This window comes from Phoca vitulina, unplaced genomic scaffold, assembly GCF_004348235.1.
Source record: "Phoca vitulina isolate PV1807 unplaced genomic scaffold, GSC_HSeal_1.0 scaffold12, whole genome shotgun sequence".
NCBI classification, from domain to species: domain Eukaryota; kingdom Metazoa; phylum Chordata; class Mammalia; order Carnivora; family Phocidae; genus Phoca; species Phoca vitulina.
The window spans coordinates 17,194,010-17,213,638 of record NW_022589715.1 but is presented as its reverse complement, the minus strand read 5'-3'; positions in this window follow the sequence as shown (position 1 = coordinate 17,213,638).

Below are 19,629 nucleotides of genomic sequence, written 5' to 3'. Positions count from 1 at the left end.
AATCTCTCTTTCCCACCTCTCAAGTAACCACTAATTGCATTTCTCCTATTTAGTAGATATGCACTTCTGTCAACTAAACCAGTTTCCCCCTTCTGCTAAAAAAGCAAGGATTCAGCAATTAGGAATAATTGTTGTGATTTCTCCACCTACCTAACTCTGGCTTCCAACAGAGCAGCACATCCCATTAGCCTTTGAAGACAAGAATGTTGAAAGAAAAATGTATCTTTTGAAAACCAAAAACCATTGAGTTTAGCATCCAGCGATCTTTAAGTCCCTCTCTGGGCAAAACAAAATAGATGATGTGAAAAACACAGAAGTGGAATACAAGGTTGTTTTCTCTAGACAAGTGTCAAACATTAGAAGAATTTAGGTGAGGAAGGCAAGTTAACACCTATAAATTATGAACTGAGAAGTGAGCCCAAAGTATTCTTCAAGTTTTACCCAACTTAAAATTCCAAGATTGGGTTATTCCTTTGAGTTATCAATTCATGAAGAACCCCTGTTTAAAATGAAAATTCTCTTTGAAGTGATGAGATGTAGAGCTTTGTGGGGAGGGGGTGCAGGGGATCTGTGAGTATTTGTGGTAGAGAGAGTGTGGAAATCTCTCCAACATTAATCTTATTAAGACATTTAATGCCTTTACAACGTTAGTGCTTGGCTATATGGAAGGCACAGAGTAGGTTTTGGGGAGATGACTCAAACTACTGAGATATTTTTATGAAGTTCTAGGCAACCTGTCTGTCTGGATAGCTTTCACCTAAGTTTGTACCTGTGCACCCTACTTGTAGAAAACTTCACTAGTTGACTTGGGATTTATCTAAATTTGCTTATATCTAACTGCAGTGGGCTTATAATATAGAACAGAGTAAAAAAAATTCAGGTTTGCAAGAACTGGTCCAGAACATATGAAAAAAATCATCTAGAAACTTTACTTACTCTATCAAAATATTATACTGATGCTGTTTCAGTAGTCATCCATAAACATAGACATGTACAATCTGCTTACTAAGCTTTTATTTAAGCCTACTTTTAGCTATACATATAGATTTTAGCATTTAATCATAAGGCAAAATGAACAGTCAAGAGGTCCTCTCATTCTAAAATACTCCCTATCCTCCCTTCTTACATCCTCATTGTTCAAGACAAGATCATTAGAAAATATAAGGACTTTGTATCTCCTGGTAAAATATGTCACTGCTGCAGCTCTGTCCAATTAGAATGCGATCATGGATTAGTTTAACTTGATCATGAAATTAGGTAGCTCATCTCATGGCCCTGATCAAACCAAAAACAGAACAGGAGGTAAGGGTCATGGTCAGAGAGCTGCTAGGACTTTGAACCTAGGCTTATTGAAGAGAGACACTTAGAGATGGTAGTGGGCATGGCTCAGAACCAGAACTCTTATGAAGAGTCAGATCCAAGAGGCCTGCACTGCAAACTTTTACTTCTACGCAGATACCAAACAAGTGGGTTGTTGCCTTTTTTAAAAATCAATTTCAAGTATCAGAAATTCCACTGTCTCCCCACGCACTGTAGCTTTCCTTAATAACGTAATAGGAATGTTTGAAATGTCAGCACAATTCCCCCGTTGGAGTCAAATTACTCCATATTAAATTCTCTCAAACTTCAGTGGCAAACTTCAAGTCCAGCATTCAGGGATGTGGTTTCTCATCTCATCATCTTGGCTGTTCTTTCACTTCAATCATAACTTCAAGTACAACTTCATTTTCTCTTCTCCCCAACACTAATCTTATCAGTTATCTTCATGTAAAGTCTCCCACGACCTTGTGCTAATCATGTGAACATTTTATTTGGCACTCTGTGGACCTGCTTGAATCTCATCAGCATATCCAATCAGGTTTGCAAGAACTGGTCCAATCTCATCCAGGTACTAGACATGAGGACAGGTGTTTCTGAGAGCAGCCTCCTGCAGCCAGAGGGGGGAAAACTGTTCATGCTCAACAGGAAGACGTTGCTGTTTTCACTCTGCCTTGGGCTGTTCTATTGGATTATTCTCCAACAGTGAAATTTATTGAATAATATTGTTTGCAACCTGAGATTTGGGGCTGCTGGACTTGAGAGAGAGAGAGAGTAGGGAATAAAATCAAAATGAGTTTTCATTGAGGTGTGCTTCATTTTCCTTTGCAATTACTTCAAAAACAAGTCTTACCAATGAGTCCCCAAGTGCTTCCTCAGAGAACATTGAAACACAGAAAGTAAGCACAGATATTATGTGTGCAGGTGAAGAATCAACTTCCCAAGGCAGTCTCTCTTGCCCTAATTAAGAGAAAATGTCAGAACCAAGCAGGAAAACACACACTTTCACAGCTGGATCTGGCTCCAGTGATCAAAGACTTCCTCTTGGGGGGGAACCCTAATCATTTCTAAGCCAATGGCTATTGGCTGGTAAAACTAAAGCACAGTGATTTTTCAGGCAGAATATCTTGAATGGGGTAAACAGAAGCTTATGCCAAGATAAAAGAGGAAAAGAGGCAGTGTGGTCGAGGAGTGTACTGGAGTACAGCAGGCAATAATAAAAGGAGAACTGGAGGATGACTTCAGAGACTTGGAGGCCAATCCTGATTCCTTTCTGTATCATTAGGGAATCATAATTAGATGAACTGATGTCTACCTATCATGTCTGATAAATATCTAGTGTATATGATATCTAAGGTATTATATACTATTTGTCAAACCCTCCTCATGGGGTGACTCTTAGTCTCAGAAATTTGCTTTCAAAGGCAGCAGATTTTTATTAAAGTCCTGGTTATTAATGTTCTTACTAGATAGGGCTTATGCAAAGGTTTATCACTGCCCTCGGAAGATATTCTAGACATACTATGCTGGCTATTCTTCACCTGTCTCATGGCTTCAATCCAGGCTCTATTCCCTGGGAGGCTTGGATTGCATCACCTTAACCTCTGGGTTGAATTAGCTTGCATCAATGAGAAGCACTGTCAGTAGACTGTAAGCCAGGATGAAAGAGAGTTTGAAGTACTTACTTTCCTCACTCTTTTCCTGCCTTAGCACTATGGTTCTGCCAGTAGCTCATTCTGATGCCTGTCAGGAGACCCTTCCTTGGCTCTGAACTCTTTCCAGGCAGTGGGCCTATAGGTGACGATGTTTCCCACATCTCTGTCAACATCCCTTTCATTAAGCTATCCTTGTTTCAACCCTTTTGAGTGTGAATTTTGTTCTTGCTAGAACTATGACATTTTTTGTTCCCATTGGGATTGTAAGTGCTGGTAGGTTATATGGGGATCCCACAGAAGCCAAGGCAGAGGAAACTGTGGCCTCTGCATAGGCTATGTAAACATCAGTCCTCACTGTGTGTCCCCTATATTCCTCCTCCAGCCTTGCATGAAGTCCTCAACATGGATATGTTGTCTTTGCATTAATTTCCAAGGCCTCTGTTAAACTACAACTCAAAAAAAAAAAAAAAAATGCAGCAAACTAAGCATTTGGCTTGGCTTCATTTGTCAAAGTAGGTCCTATAAAATATGAGGGAGCAGGGATTATTCATCCATTTATTCATCCATTTGATTGTTCATAAATGCACTCAATGAGTTTTCAGTATATATCTTTGCACCAATCTCATGATTGGTGGTAAACAAAAGGTACACTCCACTGGTGCAGTAAAGAGAGTTTAACGGAAGCTATCATTACCTCTAGACCTGAAGGTGCAAGAAAAGGAAACATAAGCAGAGCCCAGGGAGCACTGGTGCTAAGGAATCAGTCTATCAGGAAGGAGCTGGAAGAATACAGCCACTGCCAGGTCTCCCCAGTGGACACTCTACACCTGGTCAGATTAGCCAATAGTTGGATTTCTAGAAGACGTTTTCATTGGAGGTCTCCATAACCACCCTCAGGCCCAATGATTCACTCATAGGACTCAGAAGTTATTCTCACCACTATGGCTCATTATAGCAAAAGAATACACAGTAAACTCAACAAAGTGAAAAACCATATGGGGTAAAGTCTAGAAGAAGACAGTAGCAAGCTTCCAACAGTCCCTTCCTACTCGGGTTAAAAGACTGTACTTAATTCTTTTACATGTGACAACACATGGGAAGGGTTGCCAATAGGGACACTTTTCTGAGCCTTGTTGTCTAGGATTTTTATTGGGTATTAGTTACATAAGCATATAGTACCTATGTGACTGACCTCAGTTACTCAAGCTCCAGACCCCCAGTGGGGAAGCAGCTGTTCAGCAGACATCACACCATTCGCATAAACTATCTGGACAAACCGGCACACCATGGTTCAAGATCTCAGGCATGCAAAAGACATTCTTATCAGACAGAACATTCCAAGAGCTCAGTTCTCAGGAGCCCACTAAGGACCAGTTGTGAAAACAAGCCTTTCTTGTGAATGTACAGGGTTTGAGTAACCCAAGTCTAAAAGAGTTAATCCTCTTTTCACACACTAGAAGTGCTATATTTGGTTTTTTGATTCCTCCCTCAATGTGAGCAGCACTTCTGGAAAAATAACATAAGGAGCTCATGTCTATACTTTCTCTAATTTGAAGCTAGCCATCAGCAAAATTGTGAAACTAATCATATTGGCTCTTATGTCCCCAGTTGCTTCTTTGTATCTTTTCTCCCCCTTTAGGGTTCACTTAGTCTTTCATAACAGGCTCTCACCATCCTCATGTTCTCTCTTCTTCCCTCATTAACCCATGTTCAGAAAGGCTTGGCAAAAGCCACTTACTGCTTACAGTGAGCCCAAGTCTCTGCTTCTGTCATAGGGAGTTTACACCTCCATGTCCAGCTCTTTCTGTCAAATGAAAAAAATATGGCCCCTGATGGATGGAGAAGGAAACCCCTGGGAAATTATTACTGTGTGATGTCATTAATTCCAGCCCTAGGCCTTTTAGTTGTTTGCTATTTCACTTTTAGAACCTTATTTTACACTATCCCGTCATTTGTAATTTTGACTCCTAAATACCTGACCATTAGTTATCAGTTCACTACCATTCACATAATAATTAAACCCAGATAAACAGTTCACAAAGATATTCCAGATCTATTTATTGGATGCAACATATTTGCCTCTCATCCTCTGTTAGAAAATAGAATTTCTCAAATAAACTTGAACAAAGTATGATGAGGCCCTCTATGTGTTCATAAGTAACACAGGACATTTCCTCACTTTATGAATCTGTATTTCTCAAATATTCACCTTTAATTGACAAATTGTCTTTCTGAAATGAAAACATCATCAAGGGAACAGATTTCATGTATTCCACATTTTGTTCTTTCTTCTATCCCTGGCTGAATTTCAACCAAGAAAAAGTACTGAGACCACAAAGTGACATGATTGGAAACAGGATGGAAAATCACCCATGAAATTTTGATAGTCAGCTTTATATTATGTCTTCCCTTTCTCCCTACAAAGTCTTATGTCTTCCCTTTCTCCCTACAAAGTCTCTGAAAAAACACAAAACCATTTGTTATTTGGAGATAAGCAGCTGTGTTTGGGACAATGTAATTAATAAAACACTCTATACTCTAGGCAAAGAAATGTGCATGTGAATATTTGTATAAACCCATGTGTTTATGGGGATGGCTGTTCGTTGCAGGATGTTTGTCGGTCTGTCTATGCATGTAAGGCTATTTAGCACACAGTGTTTGTGTCAATGTCAGTGGTCTCTTTTGTTTCTAAAAATAATTTATAGAAAACACATGAGAGTGAGGAGTATAAACCTAAATTTCGTTGTGCAAGAATTCATCGTATAGCCCGGAAGGCTGTAATAGGACAGCCTTCTTCGGAGCATGTATTTTTCTTTGATGACATAAGAAAGGAAAGCAGGACCTCTCAAGACATTTCTAGCTTTGGATGTTTCAAAGATCTAGAGAAACAGACATAGCAGAAGGTACAGAATAGGTATGTATTCACCTCATTTTGGTGACAGCCCAGGCTTTTTTTTTTTCCCCCATTTCCTATACACAACCAACAACATATTAGGAAGTTACAGACTGAAGTCTATTGCTTCTGGCATATTTGTAAGATAAAAAGTTAAAAGTAGAGATGTTTACAGTGTAATTTTTCCTTTGTAGCAAAATAAACATGGCAGAAGTTCATAAGGAATGAAACATAGGTTGGACAATTTCCCTGACCTTGGGGTACCATGGCACTAATTTAGTAAGATAGATGAAAACTTCAGCCCCTCTTTCTAAATTTCAATCACTGTATTGCAGCCTGGACCCAGGATTTTTCCCCTCCAGTGCACTCTCTAGCACAGTAGCCAGAGTGACCTTTACAAAACACAAATTGAATCATGCCATCCCTGCTTAAAATTTTTCAGTGGCTTCCCACTGAACACAATGTGTTAAAATCCAAAAATCATACCAGAGCCTTCAAAACTCTAGGTGATCTCACCATTCTCAACTTTCCCTGTGGCTGTCCCTCCTACTCAACATGATCCAGGCTACGAGGACACCCTTCTTTTTGTTCTTAACACACCAATCACTTGCCTGCCTTTGGGCCTTTTGTAATCACTGCTCCCTCTGCCTGGGATGCTCTTTGCTTCTCTTGGCATGGCTGGTTCCTTCTTTTTTTTTTCAGGTGGAGACTAAAATGTTACTGTCTAAAAGAAGCACTCTCTAAGAACCCTTATATTTTCCAACTTCACACCTGGATTGCTTTCCTAATTTTATGTAATTTTAATCACACATATGCACATACACACACACACACACACACGTATATGTATATCCCGTGTTCACTGGTCCTTCCTCTCTCCTCCTCTACTGCATCTAGGTCAGTACACGACTTGTTTATTCACCTACTGCCTCAATGCCACCATATTACAGTCACTGTTCTTGTCCCTGGAACACTATGATCAAAAAGCATCATGTTTGTCCTCTAATGACTATTGCATTATTCTGGGTTTTTAAAAATTCTATCAATTTATTCACACTATTCATTGAATCTAATATGCATTAAACTCTGTGCTGGGTCCTTCTGTTCTAGAATAAAATTTGTTCTAGAATAAAAAACAGACAAATAATCACCTAAACTGGTAATCAATTCCAATTTTGATAAGTGCTTCAAAAGTTCAGAGTCATAGGATTGCATATAAACCCATCCTAGTCCTGAAGGATGAGAAGGGCAGAGTTAAGAAAGGGAGAGTGTTCTAGAAGAGATGGTGAGAAAGCTCTGAAAGAGGCAGAAGTATAGTGTATTCAGGGTAATGAAGAGGGTAGTGGGACTAAAACACAAAGGGCAAGAGAATGAGCTCTGCAAAATGAGCTGGAAATAAAGGAAATACTAGATACTGCAATCTTGAGGAGGCTACCACAAAGAATTGGAATACATTAAAAAGCAAGAGTAGGTCATAAAAGTGAGCAACTAGACTTTTGTTTGTAAAAGATTAAACATTCTATTTATATTAGTCAAGTGAAAAATAGCTTAAGAATCTCTGTACCTTGCTCAGTGCCAGAAACATGGCAGGCACACAAAACATACTTACTTAATAAATGGATAAACAATAAAAGGAGAAAATATACTTCCCATTAAGACTGTAAGTTTCCTGAGGATAGGCAATATATTTTTTTGGCATATTTAACTTCCCTCCTCTTGACTTCCAACAAAATATGAGACAAAGCAAGTGCTTACTATTATTTTGACTTTTACTCTCTTTCCATCTCTTAGTTGTGCCAATATCTCTCCAAAACATCAGGTCACAAAAATAGCTCCTACTCTATGTGTTGCCTCCTGTTCTTGCTGCTCCTGGAATTTGAAAATTAATTTGTAAAGGGACATGCCAAAAAGAAGATAAAATAATCCCTCACTCCCAAGAGTAACACAAATGTCCACGTACACACTCTTAGATTCCTATGCAAAACAGAAAACGGAAGAAAGAGAATGTTTTAGTAAATGTGTCCTATGCATTTCGCCTGGTCTTGATGATCCCTATCTTCATTTGCTGTAATCATTGGAATTGCACATTTGCTTAAATGTGTGTGCGATGGCATATGACAAGCAGATGAAAATTGGCAGTCTGGTTATTTCCACTCCAATCGATATTTCCTTCCACTCAATTAGCATGTGTTCTATGGTTTTAAGGCCTACTTACTGGTTCTGCCGTTTTGCTATAAAACTTAAGTGTTGCACTTTCAAGCTGCATCATAATCACATTATTAGTGGTTGAAATAATTTGTAAAATGTTGAGGGAATATTCTTGCCAAAAACCCTGGTGTGAGACTGATTTAATGAAATATTTTGAACCTCCTACACTTAAAGACCATGATGTCTTTTGTTTCACACAGTAAAATTATTTTTAACCAGAAGACTACTAACTGAACACTATAAAAGTCGTATTTTTTTGATCTCCTTAATTCACTTTTTCCTCTTACGTTGTTATGAATATCATTTGGTTTATCTTTTCCTCCCTGTATTCCTTTCCTAGTGCTTTTTTTTATTTTATGAAATACAACTATATCTTATGATGTATATTTTTTACTGAGTAAAGTGCAACTTACTGTTTTCAACATGCCTCAACTGAGTTTGTGATGGGAGTACAGCCATCGAGTATAGGGGAGAAAAAGGAAATTAATTTAATCTTTGAAGTCTTGCCAGAAAAACTTAACCACAGTTTTCACTTTTCCAAGATTACCTTGATTTGGCAAAAATCTTCCTCTCTGTCTCCTGATGTTAATCTCTACTCAGTGATAAGATGTCTCAGCTTTGTGTCCTGTATCATTTCCTTGGACCTAGATTAGCTTTGCTGTAATCTGAAGTTTTTTAATTAGTCAGTCATCCTCTTTCTACCTTGTGGACATCCTCATTCTCACAGCCACCAATGCTGATAGGGAGAGGGGTTCTCATCTTAACTGCATTACAAACTCTTAGTGGTCTATTAAAAGGAAGCCTTTTTACAATTTTTCTCACAGTTTTCTTTTTCAAGAAATTTTAATCTCAAGGAAATTGGTATCTTCCCCTCCCTGGATTGGGACAGAACAAGTGACACCACATATTTATGCACCCACAAATTTTTTCTGCCACGAATCAACTTGTTTCTGAGATAAAGGGTGAATGAATTCTCCCCTCCTACCTGAAGCGATCTCTGCAGAGTTGGCACTGGTGTTTTTCTGGTGGCCTCTACTGGGTACTTTTACAAGCCCTAGTTGGAGTTCTACTATTTATTCAAGAGGACTTGCCACTCAACTTGAAAACTGAACCTCTAAAGAGCCTTTCTGGTGTGCCAGAGGTTAATGGACCACATATAGACAATAGATTAGCACTTTTATGAGGTTCTCATAGTAAAAGTCTCATGGTCTTTCTGCTAAACTAAAAAAAATAAAATAAAATAGGTATGTTTAACTGATTTTATCTGTAATTCCAAAGCAAAAATCACACTAAATACTTTTTATTATATTTATTTTCTTTGACACTAAATTAATATTTGCATCATTGGACTGGAAATCCTTAAGAGAACCCCGATAGAAAAAAAAATTATCGTAAGACTGTGTTAAAGAATCCAGTTCTCTTGCAGTTCAAGTGCTTGGTGAATATCAACCATACAAAAAGCGAAACAAGAAAAGGACAGTGTCTGTAACTGAAGCAAAATTGTACCTTTATATAAACAGAATGAATTCACTAGATTTTCAGAACACTTTGTTCCCTATTTTGAAAAGAGATAGCAAGACCAAAGTATATGTGGTTCTGCCTGTACGTTAGTGTTTTTCTCCACATACTCATTTTCATTCAGATTTTTTTCTGGTAGCCTTACAATTCAAAATTTTTAATTGTAGACAGCATGGCCAAACACAAGGGAGGCCCCAAGGATTGCTTTGGAAAACCTGCTGATTAGACATATTAAAATAAGACAATATATGTAAGTAGAAGTATTTATAGTAAAACAGTTTTGTTACAATTTATGGACTTCTTTACATCCACTCTTGTCTCTTTCCACAAAGTAATAATGCAGGGCATAAACTAGAGGAAAAAAAGGAAAAAAGCAAACAAAGTATGAGAAATATATCTTGGTTTCATCTGTGTCAAAACAGCAATAAACTGGAAAAATATATTCAGCTAAGGTGCTATTTGGATTTTATTTATAAAGGCTACCATCTCCAGCCTAATGTTCATTAGCTTTGTCCTTGTTGCCTGGTTACAGATTTATAATTTTTGTCTCTCTTGTTATAGATGGCTCTAATGGAGAGAGCAGAGACGGAGGGCCTGATGAAAACACTTTACATTTCTATTCGGAGATGGTAACATTTTTTTGTATGTCTGGTGCTGCTGATTACAAAGATCTGGGGAAGAACAGTCCTAAAAAAATCAGTGAGAATCACCACAGGGATGGTCTGAGATGGCCTGTGTTTGTTTTATTAGTTAAGTGCATTGTTAAAAAGTATTTTATAAACAGGATTTGCTTGTGAAAAAGGTATCAAACTAAGTTAGTAATTCTCCCCTAATGTGCCACAGATATTTGAGGTGTGGTAGTTATATTATTCAAGGGTTCCTTACCAGACAAATGCCAAGAACCACCTGTAGACCAAATACATAAATGTTATACTGGAGTTAGTAAAATATTTGAAATAAAAATTTTTGCCCTATAGTTGAATACTAATACTGACAATAAAGATGGAGAAATGGCCAGATTTTGAAAAGCCTAAATTTCCAAGTTTAGGGTACACTGGTTTTTGAGTGTTTCCAAGTTCCCGATAGTATTCCACACTATATTTAAATTTCTATATCTTATTGAATTTTATTTCTAGTAAAGCAGAGCCAGAAGCATTCAATGACAAATGAGAGGCAACTCCTAGATCAATTCTTCTGAAAATGCAGCCTCTACATCAACTTTATCGAAATCACCAGAACTTGTTAGAAATTGCAGATTCTTTGGCTCTGTTCTGCACCTACTAGGTCAAAAAACTCTGTGGGTGGGGCCCAGCAATTTGTGTTTTTACAATCTGGGTGATTTTGTTGTACTCTAAGCTCTGAGAACCACTACTCTAGAACAAAGTGTCCCAACCTCTACACTCTGGACATTTTGGACTGGATAATTATTGTGAAGGGCTGTTGCCCACATTGGCATGTTAGGAGGTACAGAAGCACTCCTGGACTCAAGCTACTAGATACAAGTAACATGTACCCCAGTTGTGACAACTGAAAATTTCTCCAAACATTATCAAATGAATCCTAAGGGGGAAAAAAAAAATCATCCTTGGGTTCAGAACTACTGCTCTAGATCAGTAACCTTAAACTTTATTTGGAACTTGTTAAAATGAATACTTCCGTGTCCAAACTTTGCAGTCTGATTTAGTAAGTATATGGAAGGACTCTATAATCTATATCTTCAAGAGGGATCACCAGGTTAGTGGCCCATGAGTCATACTGTAAAAAACAGAGCCTCTGAATAAATGGTTCTCAAACTCTGCTTGTTAAAAAAAAATCTATCTATCATCTATCTATCTATCTATCTATCTATCTATCTATCTATCTATCTATCATCTACCTATCTATCATCTATCTATCTATCATCTATCTGTGTATCTATCTATATCTTTGTGTGGGTGATTCCAATAGGCAACCATATTTGAGCAACTTCTCTAACTCAGTAGTTTTCTCTCTTGGATGGATATTGGAATCCCCTGGAGAACCTCTAAAACTCTTCATGCCTATTCCCTGCCTCAGAACAACTTTATCACAACCTCTGGGTATGGGTCTCGGGCACTAGAAAGGTCATTCTCAAATTTGGCTACATGCTAGACTCATCTGCAGATCTCTAAAAACCACTGAGACCTGGCTCCCAGCCCCATTCTGATATAATCAGTATGGGTTTGAACTTCTGGTTTCAGGAGATTTTAATATGTAATAAAGTTTGAGCACTACATTAGAATGTCTCAGAAGCTTTTCAGATGTTTCTAATGGGCGAAGGGGGTTGAAAAACTGCTACGAGCTGATCCCAAGTCTTAAAGTGGCTAGTTTAACTTGTTCTTTCTAATAGTGAAAGGAAAGTAAATGATCCCACTGAATGCTATGAATTGCTAATACCTGCAGATGCCTGAATGAAGTTTAGAGCACCAAAGGTGCAGAAGTCTTGTGTTTCCAGCCTTGACAAAGACTTAATAACAACAGAGAATGTGGTATTCTTTAGGAAAGAGTATCCAATGGTACACAAAGAACCGGCAGTGCTCAAGTTGTACCCCATACATGTACACATAACTGGGGATGGTTACTAGGCATAATAAGTATTTTCTAAAGATTCCCAAGTGAGTCTGATGTGCAGCAAAGCTGGGGAGACACTGCTATATATTTTAGCACTATCAGCATTTAGCATTTGTCAACAATTTCCTATTGACCACAAATTCTTTGAGAGCAAGAACCAGGCCTGTAACTTCATATATTCTCTGATTTTTGAAAGAGAATCTTACGCCCTTTCAACAGATATTTAATGGATTGATTAACTCAGGCAGTTGAGACAATTCAATACTCCACAATTATATCATTTGCCTGCATATAACTCAGGATGTTTATAAAGAACTGAAGCTGATAAATTCCTTCAGGAGCAAAGGATCAAGAAGTAGATTTATTTATCTCCTCAGCATTTTACTCTTGCATTGATATCATGTGTGTTTATACATTTATATATATACATAAATATACATACATACACACACAAGCATGCACCATTCTGTGCTATACCTGATAGGAGTTATAAGAAGGAATAATAGAATTCTCTGCTTTAAACAAGTTTATGAATGGAAAAAAAAAGATGTAAATCATAGTGTTTTCAAAGAGCTCTTCCTCTAAGTTCATTATGTGCTCCCAATAAATTAATACAAAGTATCAAGCTTTAAAGTTTAAAAAAGTCTTTGCCAGACTGATACACTTTTGAGATCTCTTTCCTCTTAGCCATTAATCAAATGAAGACTAAAATGTTATCTTTACACTAGGCAAGCAGCAAATTATGGGGTGCAGGAACTTGCAGCAATGTAGCTACTGAAATGGAGCTCACTCAGGGCACCTGGGTAGTTCAACTGGTTAAGCTTCTGACTCATGATTTTGGCTCAGGTCATGATGTCATGGGTCGTGGGATCGAGCCCCTCTCAGGCTCCACGCTCAGTGCAGAGTCTGCTTGCCCCTCTCCCTCTGCTCCTCTCCCCACTCTCTCTCTCAAATAAATAAATATAATCTTTTAAAAAAAAGAAAGAAATGGAGCTCACTCTTACTTCACTTCATGCAAGTTTTCTAGCAAAAGTCCTCTATTTTATGGTCACTACAGGATTCATTGGTTTTGTTGTTTCCTGTCTTGAGTCTTCAAACTTGGTTCGAACTAGCAGTTTGAACTTGGTTTGAACTAGCAGTTCAAAGGATCAGTTTCTGCCGTCTCAGGTCTCTTTTACATAAAATTCCCCACTTGTAAAATAAATAATTTGAACTCAGTAGTCTTGTACTATTGCTTGTTTTAAATAAATGAAATCTTTTTTTTAACAAAATTTCACTGAAAGATTTAACATATGAAACATTTCCAAGCAGAGCTGGTCTGCTTGAGCAAATAAGGCTACCCACAGCCTTCCTTACACAGCTCCCTCTGCCCCTGAGGTGACTTACCAAATGCCTGGTCTCTAGAGGACACAATTTGGAAAGCATCAAACTAGACTTTTTCTAATTACTTTCAACCTAGAATTTTGGGTTAATTTTTGTTGGTTAATATGAGTGATTACAGGCCTATAAAGAAATACCAAATAGAGAATTTACGTCGATCCAGTTGAGGTACAATGTGGAGGGTGTAAATACTGAGAAACATCCATCACACAGAGATTTCAATGCAGATCACATGTAGAGATGTGAATTTTTCTCTATCTGCTAGAAACATAACAGAAACTCCTCTGTGCACCAAAAGAAATTATGCCCTTTCAAATATTAAATGTCATGTATAGAAATGCCAGGCACCATTAAATATGGAGAGAGAAAATTGGAAAAAATTACAGTTTTATTGCCCTCTTTTTCGCAAGTCACTTGTACACACATCTTACTTTAAAAGAAAACCCTAAACCTCTATACAAGAGTTATTCCCTCTGCAGCTGTTGTAGAGATATGACAGGCTGGAATACAGTGTTGATTGAAGAGCAGGATTTTAGTACAGTGAGATTTGTTTGTGCTTTGGACTGCATGCTTTGCGGTTTTATGGAAGGATGTACTATTTCTCTGAACATTGTCCAACAAGCTGCAGCAAAATGCATCTTAACAAACTCTATTTGGTGGGGAATAAATAGCTTGCTGGGACTTCCATTAGGGCCCAATGCAAAAACATTTTGTGATGAGGTTCCCAATCAAAGCATCTCAGAACATACATATAAACAAGCAGATGAAGTTCAGAAAACACCTATGGAATGAGCTAACCGCCTTCAGTGAAGAGGCAGGAGAGCTGAAGCTAGGCTCCCATTGTTTACTGCTGGTAGTGAAAATTAATAATGGATACTCTGGGCATATATTATTTATCAGATCTGATCCTGGACCACACAAATCTACTGAGGTCACCAAAGCTATCTTTTATTTAAAATCTAGGACCCAGCAACTAGAAAACAAAGAGGAACAATGTTAAGTTAACTGGATACTAGATAGGAAAGATAAAACTATAAATACCTCTTTCCTGGGATAGAACTTTGCTCAGCCAGAAGTATGAGTGAGTTATCTTCAGGGGACAGGAGTGGGGGAAAAAACTGTCCTCTGGTTTAGAAAGGTGACCATTTCAGATCAATTAAGTAACTAAATGCTAGGCATGTGATACCATCAGAAGATGATATAAATTTCTAAATGGATTGTTACCTAACTTTTAGGGCTTCTCTATATGAAATATGAGTAAGTAATTTCACTTACCCTGCGCTGAAATGTCTGGTTCATTTGCTCCCCGATGTGGAGATCTTTTAGCACGAGAGAGCAGGGTTCATATTAATTCCTTTCCCTACTCCCTTTTCTTTCTTCACAAACATAAAAATTGTTCTTTCTTCAGTATCTCTTTGTATTTCATTTATATCACTTTACCTACCCCTAGATTGATGCCAACTTCAGGGCAGGTCCATACCTTTCATTTCTCTGTAAATCCAACAAATATTCAATTAGTTTTCCATATAATAAATCCTGTTGGATAAATGAAAAAAATATATAAAAATATGAACAAAAGTGCCAAGTATGAGTAAATATAGAATATTCTTATCAAAACAAATGTGATTTTCTAATAAAATCTGAAAAGAGTTCTCATTTCCATATATCATTAAATCTTAGAAATTTAAAGCTTTCTGGGAGAAACAACTCATTATGTATATAAATATTTTTTTTTAGGCCACTGGGTATGATGGGCTGGGTTCTGACAGACTCCCATTTGCTTTCGCTAGGGTGCTGAATGCTCAAGTCTGTGTGGTTTCTCCCAATCTTGCAGTCCATCCAAATTTCTGTATTTGCCCACCAGCTGTCTACAAAGTCTCACTCTCACTTCCCTCAGAAACAAGCACAGGGTAATGTCCTTGGGGTTTGGGGCATATGTGTCAGTGAAGTGCATGCAGTTTTGGGGGTGCCCATAAGCCACATGGCAGGGATCTACAGGGATGCATCTCCAGAAGCCCATTGACATGTATCCTGATGGAGTCTGCAAAGTGGTTACTAGGATCTGGGTACCTCTGCTGCCTTCTGAGAGCCCTAACTATGGCTGTCCCAGCCATTCTCTGTCTCTAATACACCTCAGTATTTTGGATGGGCAGGGAGTAGGTCCCTGGCAGTGGCAATGCAGCTTTGCATTGCTGGAGAAAGCTCGTGCTCATTTACATGCTCTCAATTTCCCCTGTGGGAGAAATTACAGGCTAAGAAGTTCATTCTTGGAACTGGGCTGTGCCATCTTGAAGGAGGGGTGACACAGGTAAAGTAAAACTGGTCCTCTTACCTTCTTCAATACTTACAATCTGTGATTTTTTTTCCCCCTCTACTAGTGTGCTGCAAGTTCTCTGCTGGGCTCCTGGACTTCTGCAAGGCACGCTTGTCCATGGGTGATTGTCTGTATCAGTGTTCTTTGAGGGGAAAATGTTAGAAAACTATTTTACCATTTTGATGACATCACAATATCACATTTCCTTTATCCATTCATCTGTTGATGAACACTTAGTTGCAATGAACAAGGACATGTAGATATCTCTTTGAGATAGTGACTTAATTTCCTTTGGATGGATTTTTATATATATATCAATAAAACTGAATATATATATTTAAATATATAGATAAATATACATTATATAGAAAGACAACTTTATTAAGGAATAATTGACATCTAAATTGTAATACATTTAAAGTGTACTATATGATGAGTAGGTGTATGTGTACATTGTGAAATGATTCCCAAGCCATGTGGCTGGAAGTAGGTGGCAATTCAGGTCTTTGTGTACTTAATGACTATGTTATTCAGCTTTCTAAGCTCAGAAGTGGAGGTAAAGTGTGAACTTGACCTTGAATGATGACCAGGATTTCACTAGGCAAAGACAGGAAGAGGATTATTGATCAACATTGGCAAAGACACAGAAACTTGAAAACACTCAGCATATTAGGAAAATAGAAATACTTCTTTATGGTTAGAGTTTGTTTGTGCTGGGAAGGTAAGGAAATGTTGGAAAGTGAAATTAAAAGTTAGGATAGAGCAGTGGTTCTCAACATTTTTAGTCTACGGACCCAATAACACTGTGAAAACAATGAAAATTCCCAAAGAGCTTTTGTCTATGTTATATTTACTGGTATTTTTTGTGTTAGAAATTAAAATTAAAAAATGTCTTAAGAGTTTATTTATTCATTTGTAAGAATAATAGGCTCATTACATGTTAATATGAAAAATACATTTTTACAAATCTCTTTAATGTGTGGTGCATTAGTTTCCTATGCAGCATAATAAATTACCACAAACTCTGAGGATTAAAACAACAAGCATTTGCTATCTCCCAGTTGCTGTGGGTGAGAAGGCCAGCCCTTGCTACACTGGGCCCTCTGCTTATGATCTCACAAAACTGCAATCAGGTGTTGCTGAGCTATGTTCCCATCTGGATGCTCAAGGGGGGAAGATCACTTGGGCTGTTGGCAGAATTCATTTCCTTGCAGTTGTAGGGTAGAAGTTCCTACTTTCTTGTAGACTGTTGGCTAGGGACCACTCAGCTTTTAGAGCTAAACAGCAATCCCTTGCCATATGGTTCTCTTAAAACATGGCAGCTTACTTCAAAACCAGCAAAGGAGTCTCTCTCTTCTAAGATGATGTCTTATATAATGAAATATAATCATGGCAATGATATCCCATTACCATTGCCATATTCTATTGGCTAGGAGAAAGTTACAGATTCCAAAGGGTAGGGGATTTTACAAGGGCATGGATACACAATAGGGTATGTCTGACACATGTGGTTTAATAAAAAGCAGCTAAATTTTTATATCTGCTTTTGTATTCAACTTGTGATGGAATATTTTAATAATATTTCAGGTAATTGTAGGTGCTCTTTAACAATACATCGAAACTCAACAAATGGTAGTTTCTTAGGATTAGTTACAAAATAGAAAGTGAAACACTATCAATGAGCTTTTCATACTATTACATTAAAATTCATTGGTTTTTTTCTGCATGCATCATTTTGACCTCATAGACCCTCTGAAAGGTCTCAGAGATTCATGGGTCCCCAGAGCATTATTTTAAGAGCCACTGGGAAAGAGACTTTTATGTAAGTGTAGAAATTTAGGGAAACCTCTTTCTTTCCTTCTTTCTTCCTTTCTTTCTTTTCCTTCCTTCCTTCCTTCCTTCTCTTTTTCTTCCTTCCTTCCTTTCTTCCCTCCCTCCCTCCTCCCTTCCCTTCCCTCTCTCTTTTTCCTTTCTTTCTTTCTCTTTTCCTTCCTTCCTTCCTTCCTTCCTTTCTCTTTCTGTACACAGACTGAACAACATAAAGATTAAGGGCATGGGTTATGGAGTCAGCCTTCTTGCAACTGAATCCCTGTGCCACCACTTATAAACTGTGTGAGTTTCAGCAAATGAAATCAATACTGTGAACTTTATAATCCTAATATGTGAACACTACTAGAAATTATTTGATGAGATTGTTGTGAGAATTAAAGAGAATGTATGTATAGTGCTAGATGCAATGCCTGCTACAAAGTGAGTGCTAAATAACTGTTAGGTAAATATACCAGCATGCAGTAGTAGGTATTTTCAAGTATGGAGTAGAGGAACTGACCTACCTCTTTGAAGTAATCACGTGACTGATCTACTATATGGGTAATACATTCAAGCGAAGCACATGCTCATCCTTTATGAGCTCAGAGATAATACTTTCCACAAATATTGGCCCTTCTGCTAGCTGTGTTTCATCACTTGCTTTGCCTCTTCTATGTAAGGTTCTGTTTAGCTACCACTTAAGAGGACTTGTTCTCCTTTTCATGCTCATCTCTAACCTTCTGGACAAGTTCAGTAGTGTGAAAAGACAATACAGAAGTTGGTATTTAAGCATCTACAACCGTGTCTATATCTGGAAGAGAAATGTGTGGCTTTTCCCATATGATTTGTTTTGTTTTCACATTGTCTTGAAATTTGATGTATTCATCAACAAAGTTGTCTTCCAAAGATTATACGTTATTGTATGATCTCTTGGAATTACATTAATGAATAGACTCCATCCTAAGAAGAGTTACCAGTTGTGGAGGTTCTAAATGGTTTTCTTTAGCATCACATTTAAACAAACCATAAGAAGAGCATTTTTAAAAACTTAGAAATACGACTGAAGGGGCACCTGGGTGGCTTAGTCAGTTAAGCGTCTGCCTTCAACTCAGGTCATGAGCCCAGGGTCCTGGGATCGAGTCCCACATGGGGCTCCCTGCTCAGCAGAGAGCCTGCTTCTCCCTCTCTCTATGCCTGCCACTCTGTCTACTTGTGCTCTCTCTCTTTCTCTCTGTGTGTCAAATAAATAAATAATAAAAATACAAACATTAAAAAATTTAAAACAAAGAAATACTGTTGGATTACTTTAATAGTTATGTCATCTGGATACCTCAAAAAAGTGTAAAACTCCTCAAGGTCAATGAAAGACATCTAGCAGTTTTTAGTTTTCCCTGGGCACTGGTAACAGCTTATCGCTCATTTCTTTGGACAAACTGCCTAGGTAACTGACAGTGATAACAAAGCTAGAAAATTCATCGTGTCCCTTAACATGGTTACACCCTTCCAGTAATTCACATTCTGTTTTTCCTACAGTGATCCTACTCAGTTATCCCAAAATTGTGGGAGGCCATGGCTTGGGAGAATACTTGCTTAAGTGATCTCCATCTCCATGTCAGAAAGCTGACTACAGAAAAAGCTAACTACTTTGGAAACAGAATCACCTGGGCATTAGTGTTTCCTTTGGGGCACACTAATAAGGGCAAAATAACCATTTGGAACAGCTAAAACCGATGTAAAAATGTACCCCATGCCAGGTGAACTGTGGGACATTCTTAGAGTTGAATGTATCATAACCTAGAGAGTGAAAAGTGGAGGCAGGATGTTTTTAGAGATTCTAATCCTTAGCTTAAACAGATAAATTACCTGGAATAGGCAGTAGGCAGGTGCTGATATGCTTATGCATTCTGAGAAAGGCAAGATTCAGGTTTATCAAAGGTACCCCAGGT